This window comes from Sciurus carolinensis, chromosome 2, assembly GCF_902686445.1.
Source record: "Sciurus carolinensis chromosome 2, mSciCar1.2, whole genome shotgun sequence".
Lineage (NCBI taxonomy): Eukaryota > Metazoa > Chordata > Mammalia > Rodentia > Sciuridae > Sciurus > Sciurus carolinensis.
In genome coordinates, this window is record NC_062214.1 from 124,818,526 (window position 1) to 124,835,966 (window position 17,441).

A 17,441-nucleotide genomic window follows, 5' to 3' on the forward strand; every position below is an offset into this window, starting at 1 on the left:
AAAATATGCCAGTCCCAAAGAACCAAAGACTGAATGTTTACTCTGATATGTGGATGCTAATTCAAAATAAGGGGATGGTGGCAACTAGGAAAGAATAGAGGTACTTTGGATTAGAAAGAGGGGAGTGAAGGGAGGGGATGGGGTATGAGAATAGGAATGATGGTAGAATAAGTCAGATATTATTATCCTATGTGCATGTATGACTACATGACCTACGTAACTCAGAAGAATGAGAAGTTATATTCCATTTATGTATGATGTGTTAAAATGCATTATACAGTCTGAAAAAACTAATGAAAACAAATAAAAAAGAATAATTGTTGAGTTAATAATGAATGATAAATACTACTATCATTATCAGAGCAAAAAATACCATTCATTCATTCATTAAAAATGCATGATGTACCTACATATTTTTCTATAGACTCCACTCTAGAAACTGATGATGCAGTAGAGGATAGAAAAGAGAAAAATCCCTGTCTTATAGCATCTTATATTATACTTGAGGGCTAAGTTCATGCTGGCTACTTCCATCATCTCTTTACATGAATCATCCTATTTAAATCTTCCAAAAATTTTTAGATGTTTCATACCTATTTTCGGATGAAAAAACTAAAGCTTAAATCTCCTACCCAATATCATAGAGATCCAGAAATCAAACTGAAGTCCTCAAATATATGTCTTAATTACTAATCTGCTGTGTTTATATAGACACATCAGGCTTATATTCTATATCCCATCACAAATAGTAAGAAGAAATCTGGTACAAAGCTTAGTCTGAGATTTTGAGCAACTCTAGCTCTGACCCCAGGATGGCAGTGTTTGCACTAGCTCTGCCTATGGCAGCAACTGTGGAGTTGGTCTGGTCTCTGATTGGTGGAGCGTACTCCCCCAGAGTCCTTTTGATTAAAGTTGCAAAGGAGAGATGTTGAGTAGACAAGTCAGTTTTAGAGGTTGCTGCTGCAGAATAATAATGGAAAAGCGTCTGGGGATGCTTTTGGTGGTTTTGTGGCTTTATTTTTGTTGTGAGTCAGTGGGGAGTTTCAACCAGGTTGGCACAGTGAGTCCAGGAAACATGTTCTTAGGATTTGGGGTAAAGGTGTCCTTCATTGGGGTAGGAGAAGGGAAGAAAATGGGGTCATCTTCTAGTTCACCTGGGATTCACGTGGGGAGTAAAGAAGGGAGACAGATTAGAATGTATTCAGACTGGAGGACTGATCTCTTGAATCTCATGTTGTTTTCTGAATAGGGGCGAGTGGAAAAACCCAGGTGAAGCAGAGTCCCCTGTCCCTAACCGTCCTGCAGGGAGAGAACTGCACTCTTCAATGCAATTATACTGTGAGCCCCTTTAACAACTTGAGGTGGTACAAACAGGACACAAGGAGAGGGCCTTTTCCCCTGACCATCATGAATTACACTGAGATCAAAACATCAAATGGAAGGTATACAGCAATTCTGAATTCAACAATCAAGCACAGCTCCCTGCACATCGCAGCCTCTCAGCTCAGCGACACGGCTTCCTACATCTGTGTGGTGGGCGCACCATGCTCTTCAGGCACTTGCTACCAGCACCCAAACCTGCACCTGGAGATCTGTCAAGGAGGCTTGTGAGATGGAGGAGCAGGGGCATTATATTTCATGTTGTGTACAAGTTCACAAGCAATCTGGTATTTCTTTCTCAGACATGGTTGGGTTTGAGCTTGAACCTAGCTAATGATATCCTCACTCAGCACCGAAGATTAGCTGCTGCGTTTGGCTGTTCCCAGGGGCAACCCTGCCATGCTGTGTTACTTCTACTGAAGTAGATGACAGTTTGGGTTCAAAAGGAGAAATCAGCCTGGACCCAGCTACCCAGTAAAACGTGACTAAGTGGAAGGGCAAAGTGTTGTGAGGTGTTTGGTATCGATATCTGATCAGTTTCCTCTCTCTGGACAAATATTTGTTCCTCACACCTCACGGCTATTCGAGCATCCTGTTGGGGAGAGCTGCTCTGACAATCTGACCCTGCTGCAGATCAAGGCACCTCTCTAGAGCTGCACCAACTCTTCTGCTGCCCCTCACGACTGCTCCTTTGGTGGACATTCTGCTCAGACTGCTCTGCCATCGTGATGCTGGCAGCCCCAGACACAGTAAGACAGCAGAATGACCGTGCCAGGCGCTTCCACTGTCAGTGTCCCAGAGAAGACACTAAGGGACAGAATGCCTCCATGTCATTGTGAACACTGATTTGCACAAATCAGCTGTGATGTTCCTTTATGTGCTATTTGGAAAAATTTAAATATAGTGTGAGAATTAGATTAGACAAGTATTTATGAGGAAGGCAGATATCAACTGAGACAAATGAGCAGGCTATATACTCAGGTATTAAATAGTTCATTTCCAAAACTTAGGTAAATGTTACCTCTTAAATAAATGAAGCCAGGACCTGGACTATTCATTATGATTAGTCTGAATTTTACTCAAACACTGATATTTTAAAATGCTTTGAATTCTGAAACTAAAAGTAAATCTAGACATGTTCAGTCCTTAGATGTTTCTCCCTGTCCTGACTCACTTTTCCAAATATTTAGAGTTAAAAAAATTAAAAGTTCAGATTTCTTGCTAGCACATCTGCATTAGTTATTCATAACTCATTAAAATATAAGTGTACATGTTTTAAAAAACTCAAGAAAGTGAGAATGAATTGAAAAGAAGTTCATTATCTGAGAAATTTAGCAAAATGGTAATTCTGCTTTGTCCTCCTGCTCACCAATACAGACTGCCCCATAACAAGGTAGCCCACTCACAGATTCCTGAACTCATCAGCTTCTGTTGTGGCAACATCCTGCTTCTGCTTATGTTTATTTGTTTCTGAGAACATGAGAGCAGGTGTGGAAGGATTCTCCATGAGTAAATCAGTTCCCGAATCATCCCCAGAGGTGTGCACCCGATACTGGAGACTAGGGAATTCATTCCTGCTTTTTCTGAGAAAAAGAATCAGGTATCTCCAGATCATTATGTCTCACCTGCATGGGCGGCAGGATCTCAGCTTCTGTGTGGTGACATAGTGGCCCTCGAAACTCTGGATGTTTCCACTTTGTTTATTGAGTAAAATTTTATAATAGTAAAAGGATATATTTAACTTTTTAAAATGTGCTGAAAATTATCCTCTGGTTCAGTTTTCCCTCTGTTCACTTAAAGTATTAAAATTTTAAACCTTTTCTAAAACATTTCTTTTTCCACCCAGGTATAAATCTTTCATTCTGAATTCATTATTACGACATTCCCCAAATACCACCACAAGTCCTTATATTTCCTAGTAATTATTTATAGAGGAGGACTTATGAAAAAATTGTCCTATCATATGAGTAAATTACTTAATGTATCAATTGACAGAAGTCACTCATTCAAATAATCAAAACTAAATAGAGGGCTGGGGAGATAACTCAGTTGGTAGAGTGCTTGCTTTGCAAGCACAAGGCCCTGGGTTCAATCCCCAGCACCACAAAAAAAAAAAAAAAAAAAAAAAAAAAAAAAACCTAAATAGAGTTCTTAGCAGTATCTCTTTGGTATTCTCTCTCCCAAACTTCATTCTCTCCTTTCTTGGAGGTTAACAAGGACAAAAAGTGTCTGGTCTGTGCCTTTTCTTGATGCACTCATTCTAATGATGTCCTTGAAACCAAATAGTGCTGTGCTGCTGAGTCCACTCTGACTCTGTGAGAAATAGTTCATCTTTTCTCAAACTCATCAACACATAAAGGATGTTAATTCACATTTAGTGAGCATCACCACTTACCATATGATTTATTGATTATGGGGAAAAAATGAGAATCTTAAAGTGAGTGACTAAGAGCAAGGACTTAGTGTGACCTTGAATGCCTCTCTTGTGTGACCTCTTCTCTCACTCTAAGTTGCTGTAGGGATTTAATGAGTTAATACATGTGGAATTCTGGCTTAAGTCATTGCTCAGGAAGCATTAGCTGATAATAACAACTATTAGGAAAACTTCTATTAAAAAAAGAGAAGTTGTTTGTATTCGTGGAGCAAAGAACTATCTTCCTGTTGGCTAATTATTAAACAGAAAAAAATGCATACTCAGATTATGAAGGCCTCATATGCACAATGTACTACATCAGGACTTTTGACCCTACTGATAAGCAATATAAAATAGTTTTTACCCTGAATTAAATTATCACAAGAAACTTGTAAATTGAGGAACAAGATAAAATGCATAAGAATTTAACCAACAGGTAAAATTCCAAGTACATGGAACAAATACGTTTTCCATGGTGCTAGGGATTAAACCCAGGTCCTCATGCTAGGCAAGCACTCTACTCTAGAGCCACATTCCCAGCCTCACATTTTTAAAGTATTCTCAGGAGATCACTGTGACACGAAAAAAGACCAGGGGAAACTTTATGAGAAAATAGAAAATGTTATTAGATTTTGAAGGACAGACACACATTGAATTTAACCATTATATAAGTATTTATTAAATAAAATAAATGATAGATGTTTTGTACATATAAGGAATATACTAATGAATAAAACAGTCAAATGCAGACACCAAAATAGCTTTCCTCACAAGATTTGACTCTGAATTTGTCATTGTGTTCAGTTTTCTCTAAGGAATATCCTGTGATATTCGTGTTTCAACACAGACACTCGACTTGCTTATGTTAGTGATTGGCAGGTTTCATATGATGAGTGAAGGGCATAGATACTAAAGTAGAGTGCTTGTTACTTACTAAATGATGTGATCATGGACAGAATTACTCAGACTTAAGATTACCTACACTTCATTATCTGTAATAAAATATACCTCACCACATGTTTTTAAGGACTGAATTTATGAATTTAATTAAATCATTAAATTGTTACCAGAAAATAATTCTTCAACTCAAATTAGTTATTCCTGGACATAACTGAGATAATAAAATAAAGCTAATTTAAATTGAGGCTTCACTTCTGACTCTTCTGGCATCAACTCTTCTTTTACCACATTTGTGACTGAAGGTCACTCTTCACTTCCCTGTAGCCTTGTCCCTTCCAACTATTTGAACTGACTGAAATGGCTTTCTTGTTTGTTTTCTTGATTTCATGGGTTTTGTGCATAGGACATAATTTCTTGCTTCTGGTATAATTTACGGTAAATTCTAAGGTGGATCCACATAAGCTTTACAGAGCCAGGCTGATTCATATCATCCTTAAATTATGCTACAGTGTTTAAAACAAGATTCATATCTGGGAGCTCGTTTATCACATTCCTGTATTGGAAAGGAAAGGGAAAAAAAGGAAAAGGAAAAATGTTTTCTAGGCTTTCCTCAGGGTAGAGGGGTGCTTTTAATGAATGGTAACTGCTCAAGAATTACAAAAGAAACACAGAGAGAGAAGAACCTAGGGAACAAACCATAGTTCAGCTCTCCAGCACATCTGCACCTGGTCCTTTCCTGGTTTCCTGGTTACCTCAGAGATCAGGGCCTCTGAAGCACATGGTGGACCTAGTCTCTGGTTAGCTGGGGAGGCCTTAAGCTTCCCTCAACATCAGTGTTAAGAGTATGCACTCAGGAAAATAAGCTATTTGAATTGTGAATGTTTGAGGGCTCTGAGACCCTGACCAGTGTCCCTAGTCAATCTGATGGACAGAAAAATGGAGAAGTTCTTGGGAGTTGCATTTGTGATTTTCTCTTGGCAGCTATGCTGGTGAGTTGGTGACTTTGGAGATATCAATAAAAAGAGGTACCATGATCATTTGTGGGGACTTTGAAAAGAAAGCATATCTTCAAAAAGTAATCAGTTATAATGAATCGCCTCTGTGTGTTTTTTGTTTGTTTGTTTGTTTAAACATGGGTGAGCAGCCTGTATATGTTGGAGCAGAGCCTTCCATTCCTGAGTGTCCAGAAGAGGATACCTGTCACTCAACTGCACTTCTCAAGAGAGAATGGTTCTTAACTTCCATTGGTTCCGACTCTTATCTTTGACTTTAATTCAGTCCAGCTAGAAAGTTCAGACAAAGATTTTAAAGGATTCCTTGGGAAAAAGAAGATACAGTGTTTTGAATATGCCAGTCTCTCATGTTGGAGATTCAGTCACCTCCTTCTATGGTTTGTGGCACAGTGGGCCCCAAGCACCTACAGCTGGGCCTTAAGACACAGGCCTGGGCTTGGATGGAGTGATCAGTTTTATTTCTAGAAGGAATTCTCTTTATAGTCTCCATCTCCAAACAGTGAAGGGTAATACTCCATCTGCCTTGTGTGATGAAACTGAGTTTATACTGGATTCACTTTCCTTTGGTTATTGTCTCATTCCTCAGTGCAGATTGTGTTTCATTCTACTGCTCTACCCTTTTATATGAGGGCATAGGAGACCCATCATGGCTCAGCTGAGTTCATGAAATAAGTCAACTGAATCCATGAAATAAGTTTCCATCAAGCTGCCCCACTTACCAGCACTTTATGCATTTGTTCATTATTTTCATAATATTTCTTTCTCTGTATACTACCTATGCCATTATTTGTTTAATTTAGTATCAAGTAGACTTTAAAAAATAACTACAAAAAATTAGCCTTGTTTTAATTTATACTGTTTGTGAAACCATGTATCTGATGTGTGATTATTTATTTTTTTCAATAAAAATTAAAGTAACATGTATAATAGTTAAAATGTTCATCTCCAATATTAATCACACATTAGAATACATGGCCTTCATTTAATTCATAAAAGAATTGGTATCCATAATCATGACTTTGCTTACTCAAAGCATGACTTACAGAAATGGAAGCTGGGAGTAGAAGCCAGGCCTTCTGACCCCTCAGCAATTGCTTTTACCACCAAAGATGCAATAGCATCTAGGGTTTGAAGAGAGTTGTGTGTCATCAGTTTAAACTAAATTATATTTTATTATTATTTAATTATACATGTTATTTTGGATGTTAGAAGAGATAAACTTTCAGATAAAAATAGAAAACTCTCATAATTCCATGATCTAGAAATGATAATTATTGCCATTTAAACACTTTTTGTGTGTACAGATATAGCTGTATTTTTTTGTGAGAGGGACTTATTACATATCAGGTATTGATTAACATGCTTCTCTCTTTCTTCACATTGTATCTGGATATTTCCATGCCAAGTAATCAGTTGAAGCCATAATTTTAAATGATTGCATTGTTACCTTATATAGATGTATTTTTTTAAAAAAATCAATCACTTTTTGGTATTGTTTCTAATATCCAGTATTGTAGGTGATGTCATAAATGAACATCATTAAATTATAGTTTTAATGGAAATAATTTTTTTGTATAAGGTAAAGCACATTACACTGAATGCTTACTTTCCATGAAGACATATATATATTTTTTACCAAGCAATGATTTCCAAAGTAGTTCCAGATTATTCATATTTTCCAATACTTTACCAGTTATGGAAATTGTTTTAAATTAGTCATTTTGTTAAGTAAACATTTTCACAGTATTTTAATTTTCTCTCTTATTAACCTGTGAAATTAACATTTTGTGGTTAAAATAAATAAAATAAGATCAGAAAACATCAGAGTCCATCACACACAATAATTTTATTCTTTCATACAGTGAAGTTTATTTTAAGAAAGATTGAAAAACATTGTGCTGGTCCAGGTTACCTTCTCACTGTCCCCCTCTCTCTCTCAAGGCATCAGTTGCACATGGCTTTGCTCTTCAGAGTGAGGAAGAGCAGTATCTGGACTTGTGAAGACTCTCAGGCTCCCCCAGGTCTGTGAAACTGAAGTATGAAAGCAAACAAGATCTCCCAGAAGTTTCCACCACTCAAAACTTGGAGAAGCACCAATCTGGTAAACTGCAAAAATAACTTTTTAAAGTATAAAACCCAAGCTTCCTCTACTTTCCCGACGTGCCACCCTGGCTTTCTATTGCTCCGAGAATGCAAACTTTAGTCTGTGATATATGAGATTCCATTTAATTTGGATCTTGCCTGACCCTTCAGTTTCAATTCTTATCTCTTCTTTCCTGGCTTTTTGCATAACAATAACACAGGTCTCCCTTCAATGTTCTGAACTTGCTATGTCTTTTCCCATATTCAGTCTTACTCTTTCCATCTGAAATGCTCCTCCCCCAAATCATGGCCAGCCTGACTCACTTTAATCCTAATCTAATTTAATCCTAGGTCTCAGTCCAAATATCTCTATTGTAGAAAGCCTGCTGACTTCTGCTGTTCTTCTTCACTAAAGAAGTCATCAGTAGGTATGCTATCATGGCACTCAAGTTACTTTCTTCCTTATGGTAAGAATCACACATGCATTCATGTTATTGATTTGTCAATATGTTATGTTTATTCCTCTAATTAAAATACAAGTATTATGAGGCCAAAGGTAATTGTTTAGTTCACACCTTTACTTACTGTCTAGACTCTTGAATGACCCAAATAGTCAATGCAGAAATATCTACTGAAGTAGACAGGAGTGGATAAATGAATGGTGTTGCTTGACCCTCCTCTTTTCTTCCCATTCCTCTTCCTCTCATTCCCACCCTAGCAACACCAACTCAGTGCATGATCTCTGCTTCATCACTTTGTGTGACACAATTCTCTCCAGCACTTTTCCCCAGGCCTTCTTGTGCCTGGAGGGTTTGTTAAATAATTAGACCACTCGGGGTTTCAGCCTTCCCTCTCCAACAACTCACTTTATCAGATGTGATCAGAAGGACTGAGTCAACTCTGAGGTTAGTAACCCAATGAGAAAGTGTCAAAAAGAAATCCAAAGACATAACTAGAGGATGTAGGGAAGTATAAAAGTAACTTCTCAAGTCAAATGATTATAAGCACCTGTCAAAGTTCTATTTCACATTACTACAAGCTAAAAGACTACTCAGGAAACAAATTAAAATAATTAGCCTTGGTAGAAATTTTATAGGAGATTAGATTATAAAAGGATATGGTTAAAAATTATTACTGTGGTCAATGGACTGGTTAATAATTACCCTACTTTTACTATGTGTGTGGTGGCTATTAGGCTCCTCAGAAATTAATAGTCATCTGAGTGTGTAGCAATAATTTCACAGGAGTCTTTATTTCATTAAAGTATATCAGAAAATTGCTCATGTATTTTATTAGATGTGATGTTTAGTTCCCATAAGAGGCCATACATGATATCCTTCAAAATGGTCCATTTCAGGCCCGTTTTGGGAAACTTGTTAGTAATTCAAATTTTTAGTTTAGTAGAGAAGGGGGTTATAGATCTTGCATTTCACTCATTTTAAAGCCAACTTGTTATTTCATTGATATTGCTAGTAAAGACACAAGACTCCTGGGTCAGAGACAAAAGATCTTATTATTATGAGCAGAGCAAACAGCATAAGCGCTGATGTATTTGCTTCAGTTTTCCTTTTCATTATGTCCCAAGGAGGGTATATAATGGGTATGAATGCAGTGGTGTTGTGTCACAACTGAGGAAATATGAGCTTTAACAATTCCTTGCTTCAATAGCATGCAGTAAGCAAGTTTGATCTTTGACTCAGAGAGAGATACCGCCTCAACTCTCAAAGTTGCTTTGCTGCAAGCTTATCTCAGAGAAATCATCCAGGCAGAGTGATCACAGCCTAACATATTGGTACAACAAGGTATGGAGCTGTAGAATAGACTCATGGTGGACTACTGTTCAATAATATCCATTCCTAGTCCTACATTATGTTAGGTTTTAGTAATTTTTTCATAAGCATGCCACTTCATTAGTTATTCCAATTAATCTGACAGAGGTTCAGACTGAATGCATTCAGTTTGTCTCAGTTTTTAATTAAAGCTATGTCAGCAGAATTCTAAGCAGCAGAATGAAACTGATCTGTAGTATTAACCACAATCATGTCTCCAGACTATAGGCATCTAAGATATAATGTTATCTGTTATAACCAACACAAGGGAATTTGGAGTAATTTGCCAATCTTTGGTTTAATTGTCAAGAAGAGACCCCCAAATCAACCATCCTTAGAGATAGTCTATGGCCCCCTTTCGTCAAACATAGTATAAAACCTGAAGGGGTAGGTTAATCCTGTTCAGGATTCTTTTTTAACCTTTATTTAGATTGGCATTACATCACTTTAGTATCAGAGCAGTGTTACTGAATATTTGCAATCTCTGTAGGCATTTGTGGTCTAATTCAGGATTGCTGAGACATGATGCAAAATACATATTTATATTAGACAGATGCTGATTCATATGATGTGCTGTGTGGGAAAGCTCATTCAGGCTGGGGGTTGCTGTTGATGTAGCAGAACAATTCAGGAGAAGTCATCTTCACATGAGTTTACTATTTTCATGGAATGTGGAAGGGGATGACAAACCAGCAGCAGATCAGATTGCCAGTTGCAGCTGCTGCTTCATCCCAGCAGACTACGTTGTTGTGCTAGGTTGTGGTGCTTGCTCTAGCAAAGAAAATATTAAGCTCACCTCTCAAAGATGTTAGGGCTTTCATTCTCCAGTTGACAGGGTTATTGCTTTTCTTCAACAGCACAAAATCAGTGTTCCTTTTTTTTTTTTTTCTTTTCCTAGTAATTTCTTACTTATACCCAAACCTTTTGTCTAGAAAGAAAAAGAGCAAGAAAGATGAGGGTATTTTCATGACGTTTACAAAATAATCATCATCTGACCCTTTCCAAACACCATACAGGAACTCGTAGAGCACTAAACTCATATAAATGGTAGTTATTCTCACGACCTAATATCATGTTTATTAAACAAGAGAATCCAGATGGCTCAACCAGAATCCAATTTTAAGACCATTCTGACCATGTTGCCAGAGGATGCTGTGCCAGCCAAGCTGGCATGAGGTTTTTGGTGGGAGGAAGAAAGAAGCATCTGCCTTCCTCTTTTAGAAAGTTGCAAGGCACATGCTTTCTTCTATTCCTTTTGATATGTGCAGCTAAAGTCCTGGACACTATGTAAAAATGAGCATAAGAAGACCCCAAAATGTGGAGAGAAGCAGTCAGACATACTGGGGAACTTGGACTTGAGGAATGATAAAATGTGGCATTCCCTCAATTTTCTTTTATTTCATATAACCCAACTGAATCCTACAGAAACAAGTAATCTGAAAATGAAAGTGGGTGCAGAAAATAAGCCCCAAGAAAAGTGTGCCCTTTCTAGCAAAAAGTCCATAAAAAGGCAGATAGAAAATTTTAAGACATTAACCAGTTTACTCCAACCAAACACCTCATAAAGAGTACAACAGTGAAGAAAACCATCTTCCCACCACTGCCTCAAAGATAGTCCTTAAATGACAATATACATTCCACTGTGGGTTTCTGGTGCTGACAGGAACTCAGTGACCTTATTATCAGATGAGATTGTACTCATTCAGCGTGGTATGGTATAGACAAGTGCTGTGACAATAATGAATAATCCTTGACTTCTTTGGCCTGTCAGGGAGTTCCTGCAAGGACTAGTGCAAAGGGCTTGTCTACATTCTACATAACCCAGAATTCCATCAGGGAAGAAAAATGGCTATCCAGAGGAATTGATCTCTAAAAAATTTCACTGAAAGAATTCAACAGTAGGAATTCAACAGAAGGAATTCAACAGTTGAGTACACAAGAGGAAAGATTCTTAAACTTGAAGATACATCAAGTATATATATACTTACATATATATATATATGTAAGTATAATAGGAATCATAGAAGGGAAAGGGAAAAGTTAAGGGTAAGGAAAAATATGTGAAGAAATAGTGACCAAAACTGATAAATTTGATGGAAGAAATTAATCTACATATTCAAGAAGTTCAACATGCACCAAGAGAATAAAGGCAAAAAAATCTGCATTGAGACATATTATAATCAAATGGTTGAAAACAAGGAAAAATTGAGACTTAAAAATTTCAAGAGAGAACTTATTAATCACATTCAAGAGATCTTTAATAAATTAACAGTCAATTTCTCATCCCAAACCAAAGAAGCCAGAAGACAGTGGGTTGTCATATCTAAAGTGTTTAAAGAAAAAAAAACTTATCATTCAACAATTCTTTATCTGTAAAAATTATTTTTCAAAAGTAAAGTAAAAATAGAGACATTCTTAGGAAGACTTAGGGAGTTCATCTCTTGTGGATCTTCCCTATAAGAATTCCCAAGCACAGTCTTCCAGGATGAAATGAAAAGGCACTTGAAGCCATAAAAAAATAATTAACAATAGTAAAGGTAACTACACAGATAATAGAAAGTCAGTATTTTTGCATTTTTGGTTGACATCTTTTCTTTTGCTCTATATAATTTAAAAGACAAATGCATAAAAGAAATTTGAATAAAAGTCAAAAGAAGCTATAAAGATAACCTTATGTGTGTAGGTTTCCACATTCATAAAGATCTCCTTCACTCTTTTTGTTACTTTTCACTAGTACAATTTACATACTTCAAATGGACATAATATTATTACCATTTGTGGTAGTATTTACCTTAAGATAAACTGCCATTGAATGGGAACTTTCTTTTCATTATTTTGTGGCTCACGAGACATTTCTACAAATTTTACAAGTCTAGAAAATGAAGACTACTTAACACAAATCAGGATGATAATTGCAATTTTCCTTTCTGTTTGTCATAAGAGCATTCTGCAGGCACCTGAAGTATTTTGTCCTCTCCTTCAGATGTCATTAGGCATAGAAGCTTTTATAGGACAAGCTTGATGCAAGATGAATTCTTGTCATTTTGCCAGTACTGATGTGGTTCTCAGGTCTGCCACCACATTAGATACATTAGGTCAATTTTGTTGTTGTTGTTACAAATCATATATAGGAAGGTATTTTTTACAAAGACTCTTCTTCTGGATCCACATCTTATTTTTAAATCTTTGTTTCATTTATAAACATTTCCAAGGCCATGGTGGCTTTCATCTTTGGCTGCTGTCATTCTTCCTTTGGTTTTCACATTTACTGAGAAGTGGATATTGCTGTTTTTGCCAAGTATAACAGTCTCTGGGGAAGAAAAGGATTTCGATATCAGCATCTTCCTACAGCATGCTGTTTCCTGTGCAGTTGGTGGAATGGGAAGTGTCTGATGGAGCCATTGTTGGTGGATGTTGATTACATAGCTCTTGAGTATAGAAAGGTCTGCAAATTCATTGACTTCCAGCCAAATAATTCCTGTAAGGGCATGAAGCAGTTTGTGGGATAAAGAGGGAACATGAGTTGTGTGTGCTTGTTTCCCTGTTGGCTCAACTGAATTTCTGACTTAGATTTCTCTCTGATGGGTCTAGCTGGATAACTAAGGATGGAAATTCAGAGGGAGAGAGAGACCAGATCCACAGCTTTCAAAGGTCAATACCTAGATATGAGGGTTTAATTCAAGAAAGGGGGATAAGAGAAATTAGACAGATGAACAGACATAAAGATTTTATTTAGAGTCTAGGAGCTAAAGGCAGCTCCACCTCTCCTATATGAACCCAGGTATGTGCTGTTTGGACATAGGTGTGCAGTTTGTGCAAAATGGAAGGAAATCTTTCAAACTCTTCTAGTGCTGGCCTTGTTTGAATATGTTGCCTGGGTTATGAGGTAGAACCCTGCTTGTTAATTCAGATTTAAAACCATTCTGAAAATACCTAAGTGAACCCCACCATTGTGCCCGCCCACAAGAATGGGGTCCTAATTAGAATAAGATATTTCACATGCTTGTATGCTTTTATTAGAATAAATTCTATTGTCATGTATAAGAAGAACCAAGAAAATACAATTTAAAAAGAGAAAGAAATCTTGTATATTTTCATGATACTAAAAAAATTTTGTTTTGAAAGGATTCTTTAGGATTACAAGAAATTTCTTTAAAATTGGAGGTGAAAGACTGGTTGGTATGGGACATGTCTGGCTTTACAAGTAGAACTATGCAATATGAAATACTCCTCGAATTGCAAGAACCTCACCCAGTTTTCTATAATAGAACAGTTAAGGATGGTTTCCAGTGTAGGAAAGTGGTTATTTGAAATAACAGCTCTTACTCAGAAAATGTGGTCATTTGCTATAAATCATGTATACACACACACACACACACACGTATACACACACACACACACATACACACACACACACATTGACTTGGAGAAAATGTTTCTTAAATTTTTAATTTAAAGTCTCAGAGTTTTAAGTTTACATAGAAAGGTCTTCATTTTGAAAATTTCTTTGATCACTATGGTGAGTCCACAAGATGGCAGTGTCTTCTCAGAGACCCTGAAGAAAAGTGCAGGTGCCTGTGTGTGTGTGTGTGTGTGTGTGTGTGCCTGTATGAGTGTGTGTGTGTGTGTGTGTGTGTGTGTGAGAGAGAGAGAGAGAGAGAGAGAGAGAGAGAGAGAGAGAGAGAGAACAGAGGGGGAGTGGCTTTGAGATGCATCAGAGATGATGAAAACACCTCTTTTTTTCTAATTGGGAGAACAGATTCTTTTTTTTTTATGTTTCAGGAAGTAGAAGAATTAGAAATTCTAAGTGACACTTTTTTTCTTTTCTTTTTAGGGTTTAACATCTGATTCCTCAGTGAACCAGGGGAGAAAAGAATGTTGAAATCCTTGAGTGTTTTACTACTGATCCTGTGGCTTCAGTTGAGATGTGAGTTTGGGCATTTATGTGGGAACATAAAGAACAATATTTGAAGGTATTATTGCTTCTATGCCATGGATAAAACATGAATGCTTTTTGCCTTCTAATTAGGGGAGAGTGGGATGACAATGAAAGAGTAATTTAAATTCTGGAGAGTATCCACTACCCAACCAACCTTCACGGACCACTGTCTTTTTGCACAGGGGTGAGCAGCCAACAGAAAGTGGAGCAGAGTCCTGCATCCCTCAGTGTTCCAGAGGAAGCCAAGGCCTCTCTCAACTGCACTTACAGTGACAGTGCTTCTCAGTATTTCTTTTGGTACAGACAATATTCTGGGAAAGGCCCTGAGTTGCTGATATCCATATACTCCAATGGTGAAAAAAGTGAAGGAAGATTCACAGCACAACTTGATAAAGCCAACCAGCATGTTTTCCTGAACATCAGAGGCTCCCAGCTCAGTGACTCAGCCACCTACCTCTGTGCAGTGAGCACACAGTGCTCCTCAGGCACCTGCAGCTGCACAGAAACCTACTGTCTCAGGAAGCCTGAGGTAGACCATAGACCACAGAGCAGAAAGTCTTTTGTGCTCTAAATTTGATGAGGATTAAGAGTAATAAACATTGCTTTGGGAGTGTAATCCCAAAACAGAAATGCAAAGGGAAGAAAGCAGTCATGAAAAAAAATCTACTCTGGGGAAGTTTTTAAGCCCACATTATTTTAGTTATGATCTCCCATCTCATTTCCACTCTTAGCTGCAACCCTACTCCTGAACATTTGATGAGGAAAGAATAGAGTCAGAGGGTGAGAATTGGTTAAAACAAGAAGCTCAGATGGTTGCAGAGATCAAATATCAGAGAGAGAGTCCATGTTGGTCTTCCTGAGTAAAGGCCAAGTAGAACTCAGAATCCTGACTGGAGCCTGATGCCTGTGCACTGGGGGTGAGGTGAAGAAAGGTAGGAAGCGGTTGCCATAATCTTAGAGATCCCCACAACAGTGGAGCATGGGAGTACAGAGTGGCTCTTGATTCTCAGAAAAAGAACCCTGAGAAAGGATCTAAAAAAGTGGTAGACACATTCATTATAGAGAGTAAAGTCCTGCATGAATCAGCTATTGAAGATGACAAGGCATTGAGTCTTTTAGCAAATGTTGGCGAGGAGCGTTGGAGAAATTGAAGATCATGTGAATGTCACCCTCCTTGGATTGCAGGGCTCTATGGATTTGTTTGGCCATTTACACAAGTCCAGTAAAACTGTTTGTGCCCTGATGGAAATAAGACCTTGTAATAGACATTAAGTTATATTATAGGAAAAGAATTAAAAGTCATGCTTTTTGTAAAACTGAAATTGGGTCTGTTAATCATGACATTGTTTACATAGTTCAGAAAGTCTGAAAAACTTTGAAAGGAATTAAGATTTCTGTTCAGGAGGATTCATATCTAGAATATAAAAATAACTAAAAAACAAAATAAACAAAACAAAAAACCCAACAACTTAACACCAAAATAAGAAACCCAAATAATCCAATACACAAATGGGAAAATACATTCTTCTCAGAAGAAGTAACACAAATGGCCAACAAATATATGAGAAAATGTTCAAAATCATTTGTCATTAGGGAAATGCAAATCAAAATTATGCTGTCATTTCATGTCATCCTGGTGAGAATGGCAGTCACCAGGAAGAAAAACAATAATAAATGCTGGAGAGGATGTAGAGAAAAAGGAACACTTTTACACTGTTGGTGGGATTACAAGTTAGTACGACCACCACGGAAATCAGTATGGAGTTTCCTCAAAAGACAAGACATGGAACCACCATTTGACCCAGCTATACCACTCCTCAGTATTTATTCTAAAGAATTAAAATTATCACACTATAGTGATACATGCATATCCATATTTATAGCAAGACAATTCACAATAGCCAAACTATGGAACCAGCTTAGGCATCTATCAACAAATGAATGGATAAAGATAATGTAGTGTATATACACACAATGGAGTTTTATTCAATCAAAAGGAAAAATGAAATTATGTCATTTTCAGAAATATGGATGGAACTTGAGAACATTATGTCATACAAAATAAACCAAACTCATAAAGTCAATAGTCATGTGTTTTTTCTCATATGTGGAAGCTAGAGAAGAAAAAGGAAAAGAAGGGTGCCATAGGGGATCTCCTGAAAATTGAAGAGAGATCAAAAAAGTAGGGGAAAGAGACCAGGGGGAGGGAGGAAGGGAAGGAATACTGGGGAATTCTGTTGTTATATTGTGCCATATATGAATATATAGCAACAAATCCCACCATTATGTACAACTATAGTGCACCAAGAAAAATGTGGTGAAAATATAGAAAAAAAATTCTGTTCAGTTCTGTTCAAATAGTCACTGGCTAAATGGATATAACCCCATAAGGATTACTTTCAAATTCTCCATCTGAAGAATTGAAAACTGAACAAATATTTTCAAGTCATGGATGAAAGAATAGGAAGGCAGTGAAGAAGAGCAGAAAATTGGGCTTTAATCAAGACATTTAAATTTTACCTTTACTTTGTACGTTTATTGACATCATGGCCTTCAGAAATGAACCAGGGTTGTGGAGCTGGTTCAAGCATCTGTTATGTTACTAATGGGCCATTTGACTTTATACTGTACTCATATATATTTCAAGATTGTTTTCAGAATTTATGAAAATAACATATTGTTAGTTGATTTTCTTAAGAGGAAAGCCTGGATTAAGATTCTTTTGCCCATAATTTATCAAGGAAAGCAAGTTGAGAGGGAGAACTGCTAAGCATGAATGTAGTTAGTTAGAGTCTTGTTTTGATCTGATATCTTGGGAAGCTGAGAGGCACAAAGTTGATCCCTTCTATCTTGAGATAAGGCCAGACTGCTGATCTTTTGTGCAC